The sequence below is a fragment of the Amblyomma mixtum genome, chromosome 1, assembly GCF_055824585.1.
Source record: "Amblyomma mixtum isolate Tamu chromosome 1, ASM5582458v1, whole genome shotgun sequence".
Taxonomy (NCBI): domain Eukaryota; kingdom Metazoa; phylum Arthropoda; class Arachnida; order Ixodida; family Ixodidae; genus Amblyomma; species Amblyomma mixtum.
This window is the reverse complement of record NC_143012.1, coordinates 76,930,013-76,938,414: the sequence shown is the minus strand read 5'-3', so window position 1 is coordinate 76,938,414 and position 8,402 is coordinate 76,930,013. Positions and strand designations below refer to the sequence as shown.

The following is an 8,402-nucleotide window of genomic DNA, read 5'->3' as shown; positions in this document are numbered from 1 at the left end:
AAGGATCTGCTGATTTTGTGTTCCTCGGTACGGCGAAGCACTAAACCTATAGAGCGGCATTTTTTTGTTATTCTAGACGTGACTGGTGAAAAAAGCAGTGAGAAAGACTGGCGGTGGAAACGAGCGGCCTCGTTTGTACTGTGAGGAGTTCACAATGCGCGAAAGCGGAAGTAGAGCGTGGTTAGATGTGGCTGCGATGCATTATGCATGCGGGCTTCTTCACGCAACAGAAGCAGTCGGGTCTCAACTGTGCCACCAAGTGCCCAGCTTTCCATATATTTCGTTTTTGTGTTCGTTCTGCTTGTGCACAGTTTCATTGCTAAGCGAGCGTGGAAAGGCGTGTATTAGTACTGAACAAGGAAGCTTACTCGCTGCATTCTTTCGTTATCACATATCAAATATCTGAGTTATGTTGTGTTGCTTTTTGTGTTGGTATTTTTTTTTCAGACCACTCCAATGTGACACTGTTGGACACAGAAGTGCTGATGAAGTCCAGGTTTTGGACACAAATTTCAATATTGAACATTTGCAAACTAGTGTTATTTAAATACTGAAGATAATGGTCCGTTTTCTAAATGCGAAGCGAAATCATTGAAATTTCGTAAATTCCTCGCATCGAGTAGTTAAGATTGCCACAGAACAACAAGGAGGAACCGTATAGCGATGAACTACGCAGCACAAACACGGGCGAGAAGAGCACAAGGACAGAGGAGGGGCGTTTTTTGACATCAGCAAAATCGTTAATAGCAGAAGAACTGCGTCTGTCGAGGGAAGTTCTGCGGACATACTCCTTACAACAGAGAACTCTTACCACATAAGAGATAATTGCTGTCATAAACGATTTCCCGTTTAAAAATGTGCTTTTCGGGAATTTCAGGATATGAACCGTCTTTAACATAAAGAGAATTGGTGGGACAAAAAGCGTTTTGTGTTAATGTTAAGCGTTAATGTTACGGCGCAAACTTTTTCAGTTTCCACGTAATGAACCACGCCAAAAAATACAAAGGTTAACAGATTGCAAAACATCTTGTGTTTGATTCAAGAGCAGCTCAACAACCGGGCGCACGAAGATCTCCGGAAAGCATTCGGTTTGACGTCACTATTATTGTGCCTGTTGGGGCAGCGCCCTTGAAGACTGCGTGCGTAGGCTGTGGGCGTTCCGGCGCTTTACAAATTGCTGGGCGAGGCAAAGTTCCTGCGCTCAGAAACATGATAATGCAATCCGCTTTTCGGTAATCGCGAAAAAACAAGCGCAAAAGCTACGGGAGGGAAGCTGATCGTGTTTGGGAGCATTGAGACTGCCCAGACATTATTTCACTGATGCAGCAGGCACCGAAGTGCGTGAGGGGGCTAAAGCTCGGCATCGAAAGCGCCTTCGTGCGTGTAAAAAGAACATGAAGAAAGTGAGTGGGAGGGTGAACAGGAGGGCGGAGGAAGGTCGCATGACCAGCCTTCCGGTCATATTTCAAAGGCCTTCAGGGGTAAGAACACGGTGAGAGGCTTCATGCACAGGACTCGTACTCAGAGATGCACCTACAGAAAACGGGAAAAAAATGCAGCAGAACATAAGCTAGTCAAACCAAGCGACACGTGCAATTAAAGCCCTGAGGGAAGCCAAGCTCGCTTTGACGAGATAGGTAATAAAGAGACTCATATTTCCACATTCATTGATATCTTTCGAAGCCCTTTTTTGCATAAAGTCCAGCTGGCTTCTTTTATGTGCAGACAATGAAATAGAAGAACGTATATCGTCAGTCTTCTTTGTGCGCTGCGCTGCTCGAACTTTACTCACATGAAAGATTTTTTCGCCAGCAGCGAAGACAGACCACTAATCTAAATTATGATTTTACACAGCATAGAATTATGATTTTAGACATTTTTATTTTCAACCTGTAAGATACACCTTTAAGATGTTCTGAAGGAAGCTACGGCTTGCACATCAGCTTAAAAAAATTGTCTTGCTGCTTTTTCTAAACCATAGAGAGCAAATAAATCGCCCTGCATTATCCTTGACTCATTTATTACCCAAAGGAATTCAGCGCATGCTTATGATATTTTCCTTGTGTTAAAATTGGCCCGCTGGCAGACTTAAGGATCTTCGCTGACGAAAAGCCTCTTACGGTGGACCGAAGCGTGGCTCCCGAAAAATTCTTTAGCGCTGATAGCTTTGGCGCATATAGCAGGTCGGCTGTTTTCTTGAAAAAATGCTGACGGAAATAATAAAGAATCGTTCGAAATAATTGAGGTGCTGTAAGAGCCAGACATTCGGGACGTCCGTTTCCTTCTTGTCCTTTCTGAGAGCGCTGAATAACTGGCGAGAGAAATGCGTTTGCTCGTCTCACTACCGCCGCTTGCGTGGAGTACGCTTCATAACTCCAAGTGCGGCCGTTTCTTCCTATCGATTCCTGTCGCTGTCGAGCTTCGTTCACTGTCCCGCTTCCTGTCATGGCGATTGCAGTGCAGGCAAGCCGAGCCCCCAGAGGTGTGCGAATACTATGGTCACGGCACGTGAACCATCGCTGGCTTGCACGTAGAGGTTGAATGACCGGATTATACCGTTTATTTGCGCTACGAACTGCCACTTTCCTACAGTGTTTCTAGCTGTTTACTAAAATAGTTAGGGAGGGTGAGATTTTAATGGCCTTCTGTGTTGCACTTGCTGTTATGAATTTTGTGACCGATGAAGGGTTGACATACGTAAATGAGGGCGTTTATAATTCGATTTGTGCCTTGCGCCCGAAGATGAAAGCGATATTGTCCACTCCATTCCTCCTTTCTGTGTGTTGGCTTCAGTTCTGAATGCGACTCTTGCCGCTGGCTACCGTCCAAGCAGCAATGGCTGCCGTCCGTCTCCATTACTGAGAGGCTTTATTAAATACCGCTCTGACAGCCTACTACACTTGCACCGATATGGTTTGGTTTGGTTTATGAGGGTTTATTGTCCCAAAGCGACTGAGGCTATGACGGATGCCGTTGTGAAGGGCTCCGGAAATCTAGGCCACCTGCGGTTCTTTGATGCACACTGACATCCCACAGTACACGGGCCTCTAGAATTTCGGCTCCATGGAAATTCGACCGCGCGGCCGGGATCGAACCCACGTCTTTCGGATCAGCAGCCGAGCGCCATAACCACTGAACCACCATGGCGGCGGCACCTATATGTGTGTGGCGTCGATGGCAGCTCTGGAGTCAATGGACTACTGCGTAGATCTCGCTAACATTTCAGACATGTAACCGCAGACCCTTTTCCGTGGTAATGTTTTTGCACAATGGAATGGCTGAGTTCAACCGTAGGTTCAGCTTACGGCAATTTAAGTAGTGAAACTAGCATGTATTGCAAGATTATTTCTAAACAGACGCTTCGAAGGAGCGTGGCCGCCTGGTCACAGTGTGCGAAAAAAAAGTGTTCACGAACAACTTGGACTGGGACAGGCTACGCAGTCCATTGAATTTCACAGGACCCTTGTAATACTGAAGACCCGGTTCACCCTAATGTCTTCTGAGTGTTTGAGGGGAATAAATATTCGCGCCGGTTAGTCTCTAGTCTAGTAAAATTCAATTCAATCTTCTCCCGTCCAATTTAGCTAGTCCAGTTATAGAAGTCAAGTCTTGCCCAGTCGTCGCTGTCTGCCTTCCTCTTATCGTCTTTCTTCTTTTGGCTGGTTCTCCTCTCACATTCTGAAGTGTACTGCAGAACACGTCTCCAAAGGCGTCAGCCTCTGAGCCATGATATGAGAGCAGTAAAAATTGGCTGCGGATTAGCTCTGGTTAAACCTGGAGTGACGCGAGAGCTTCGCTGAGCCGCCTACTTATACAGCTGCGACACCTCTCCCCTTCTCCACTCCCCCCCACTCGACCCACACGGCGCATGCGCACAGCTGTTGCAGCTCGGTTCTCCGCACCACGTGACCAACCGGCTCAAGGCCACGGCGCCGCCACGGACCTCAAGGGGTGCCACGCCGAAGGCTCGAAGAGCTGGCGTAGTGTAACTCTTGCTACAAAACCTGACAAATGAGACTGCCTTGAGAATGAGCCGATGTCAGCAGCAAACGAAATAGTGCTACAGCTGGGAGTGCTGTTCCACCAATGTTTCTCTCACGGGCAACGGAACGAATAATTGAAAAGGAGCTCAACTAAAAGGAGACCACTGGACTTACCTTTGGAGCAGAGAATACTAAAATAAACAGAAAAAATACGCTCTGATTTCGAGTATGCCCTTAGGGCGAGAACGTGTAGGAAACACATTGAGATGCAAATGAGAGGTGCTTAAGGTCGGAACACCCCTAAGTGCTGTTGACGATGAGGCCAATACAGCCTAGACAATGGCTAGTGCCTGGGGAGATAAGATTTGTTCAAGAAAGATAAATACTTAAAGAAGGCTTGCGTCATGAAAACAAATATGAAGATTGGTTTGGTTTGGTTTATGGGGTTTAACGTCCCAAAGCCCATACTTCAGTTATGAAGAGCCCATACTTCAGTTACGTCAGCGACTTATTGCAACATAGGCTACTGCTGACCAAACTCACTCAGCAGTTTCTCGGCAACACACCATTTCATTCTCCTCTCGTCACCAAAACTTAGTCTCGATCGACGACAAGGACTTGTAACTAGAAGATTATTGCACTGCTTCCCGCATAATCATCACCACTTAGAAAGAAACAATTCCTGGCGCTTGTAGATTGGAGTCTCTTCACCTTGATAGCGAACCAGTCGGTAAAATACCGTAAAAACGGAACACTTGCAGTTTTCCACTCCGGGCAGCTGCAAATGCGCTTGACAGTTTCTCGGGCGGAGCTTTCTCTGCATTACGGCACACAATTCGCTGGGATTTGCGGCCTAGTGAGTGGAGTGTCAGAATTCTTTAAGAACATTTGTGCTAGTACAAGACTGTTTGGAATGCAGGGAGCACTTGAGAAGTTAGCCGTGGCGTAAAACATTCCCCTCTCGATGGAAGGACGCTGAATTAAAAAAAAACTACAGAGAATGTTTACTACATTCGAATCGGAGCGAAAGCACTTATTTGCGCTACGTAGAAGACGACGGTTAGTAGGCTGTGCCGCGGGCCGGAGTAGAGGGAAGTTCATAAAGACGACGCTCTCCAATGCACACCGCGATGCGTGTTGGCGGCGGCGGTAGCCTAGTCATTCTGCTTCCGGCCACGTTCGTGAAAGGACGCAGGACGGCTGGCTCTTCGCGAGCTGTGATAACGGCCGACGCTTGTCGTGGAACATCGTTTTTGGACGTTTTGAAAGATTACAAGATTGTCGTGCCGCCTCTGCCACCTTAAGCCCCACTTCATGCGGCTGAAGGTGCATTGGGGCGCCTTCATCGTGAGCAACGAAACTCTGAGGCGGGCGTTCGCTGAGTACGGCGAAGTGAAAGAAGTCTCGGGCGATAGATGGAACACCAGCGGGTTTGAAATCGCTGACTCGACTGCTCGAGTGGTGCGGCTGGTTCTACGGGAAGAGACGAGCGTCGAGCGCCTACCCCATCAGATGCGTATTGCGAACGGGACAGTGTTAGTCGTCGTGCCTGGGCGTGCGCCGATATGTCTCTGCTGCCGCAACACTGGCCTCATTAGGCGTGACTTCGAGGTGCGCAAGTGTAGCATGTGCCTGTGCCATGCATACGGCCACAAAGAGGCTGACTGCACGAAGTCGTAGGCCCGGGCTGTCTAGGAGAGGAACACTCGGCGAAAGCAGTGAGCTGCATATGGACGAGGGTGAAGCTGAGCAGGCCACCTACAACCAAGTGGTCGAGTCCCTGACCGATCCCCCGCCGAGGGTATGTGCCATTAAGCCTGAGGAAATAATCACCATCATCGAGACCCAAACGGCTGAATTGAAGCACGACGACAAGGTAGACGACATGCCACGGACTGCTGAATCGACGCTCAGCCCACCGGTTACCACTCACGTCGAACACGGTTACCGAGCCACTGCAGTGTCTCACGCCCCTCTGAAAAAGGCAATGGGGAATCCATGGAGGTCGACCCTCCTGCTGCAAAACGACGCCGTGAAGACGTCGCTGCAACGAGCCCGGGTTGAAGGCAACGTACGCTACAAGGCCAACTGCATGCCGGCGAGGTGAAAAAGCAGCGTTTCACCAGCGGGCAGCGAAAGTCGTCGCTTCCACGCGACAACTCAAAGTACTGATAACAACGGGACGGCACTATATGCTTCGACGTTCTGCTACAAAGGTAAGCGTCGTACTAGTGGCCTGGTCTTGTTAAGCGATGGCGGCTTTTCAAAGACACCTTGCCGTAGCCACGCTTAATGTCAGAGGTCTTTCATCCAGGAGGAGGTAAAATCAGCTCTAACGACTAGTGACTGAGCAGGAATTGGATATTGTAGCGGTACAAGAGACCAAAATCGAGAGTCAAGACCAGACCGACAGTATGGTGCGTCCGTTCAGCAGCCGATACTATGTTTGCGCGTCTCATGCGGTGGGTTCTTCGGCAGGGTGCGGACTTTTGATCCGTCAGTCACTGAAAGTGATTGCGCACAGAGTTCAGACTTGAATTTCGGTCGTTGGATTCTCTGTGATGTCACATTTGGTGGTTTGGAGTGGCGCGTCATCTGTATTTGCGTGCACACTAAAGTGGAAGAGAGGCGAAAACTTTTTGAGACAGTGGGAAACTGTTGTGATACAGACCGTATGGTCGTCTTACTTGGCGATTTCTACTGAGTAAGGATGGAACGCCACAAGATCAGTTCGACTCCTTATAGAGATGCGAGCACTGCCTGCTTGAGTGACGCATCTGATCACTGTCATATCAAAGATGTGGGCTATTGTTCCAGGTGTGGTTCTGGCGTTCGTTGTAGCCATTTCCAGGGACGAGTCACGCGTTTGGATGGGGCGTACGTGTCCGTCGAACTGATACCATTATGCCGCGAATACCGCGTACAACCAGTGCCGTTTAGTGACCATTGTCTTGTTATCTTCCGTGTAGCAAAAAGAAAAGGAAGGAAAAGCAAATTGGTGTGGGAAAACTTGAAACTTAATGAGAAAGTGCTGCAAGATGATATCGTTATGGAAAGTGTAACGTCGGCGATGCACGAAATGCAAACAGAGTAGAATGAACTGCCTGGAGTGAAGCGGGAAAGATTTAAACAGGCAATGAAATTGAGAGTTCTTGAACGATCTTGAGATATAAAGCAAAAACAAAGAGTGAACGAAAATATGCTTAGAGACGACTTAAAACCATTGGTAGCGCAAGAGGGGAAGAAGCCAGGAGCATGCATCGAAGATATTCGCTCCGTTAAGCTGAAACTAGAGGCAGTAGATACGGAATGTTATCAAGGAGCGGTCGTGAGAGCGAGGGCAGAGCTCCTGATAACGGGCGAAATGCTCACGAAACGTGCTCTCGGCTTGGAAAAGAGGCACGCCCACAAGAGTGACATGCTGAAAATAGAGTGGAAGTGGTAATTTACTCCGATAAAGCAGATATAGAGAGGGCCTTTTATGAATACTGAAGCCGGCTTTTTGGTTGCACCAAAGTAAGAACCGAAGTCCTTAAAACCCATTTCCTTTCTTTCATGCCTTAGCTTAGTGACGAGACGAAAGAACGGTTAGCCGCTGTGGTAGCTCAGTGGTTATGGTGCTCGGCTGCTGGCCCGAAAGACGCGGGTTCGATCCCGGCCGCGGCGGTTGAATTTCTTTGGAGGAGAAATTCTAGAGGCCCGTGTACTGTGCGATGTCAGTGCACGTTGAAGAACCCCAGGTGGTCGAAATTTCCGGAGCCCTCCACTAAGGCGTCTCTCATAGCCTGAGTCGCTTTGGGACGTTAAACCCCATAAGCCAAACCAAAGCGAAAGAACGGTTAGAAGTGCCTATTTATACCGAAAAAGGGCGGAAAGCCATAAAAGTCCTCAACCCTGGAAAGTCTTCATACCAGATGGAATAGCAGCATCGCTCTATAACACATTCGAGAATAATTTTGCGCAAGTTTTGGCTACGCTGTTTAATGAGACTGATGACAAGGATATGCCTCTACTGCCATTTCCAGCAGCCCACACAATTTAAAAACCAAAAAAGCGACGACGAAACTATACTACGACAAGTTACTGCTTACCAACCAATATCTCTGACGAGTATAGATTATAAGATTTTCATAAAAAATTCTGGCTAAGCGACTCCAGACTGTGGAGCAAGAATTAATAGGCCCACCTATGGGATTAAAGGCCGCACTATACAGGGCGTTTCACATAACTCTAAGCAAGGATCACAAAAAGTTGCGGCCTAGAGCTGGTTCAAACCAAATACACATGGTTTCCCGTCATATGGCGCTCTTCAGAGTATTTCCTAAATTACGCCTAATTAGTTAATAAACTAAGATTAGTTACGCAAAATTTTTAATTTGCGCTTTAGGGTGGCGTGCATTTTATTAAGCTCTAGAGGGG

At 47.9% G+C, this 8,402-nt stretch overlaps 1 pseudogene; it reads left to right on the top strand.

Annotated features, from left to right (window-relative positions):
- The first annotated feature begins 5,297 nt into the window (after positions 1-5,297).
- LOC149366827 (uncharacterized) lies at positions 5,298-6,155 on the top strand (annotated as a pseudogene).
- The last annotated feature ends 2,247 nt before the right edge of the window (positions 6,156-8,402 follow it).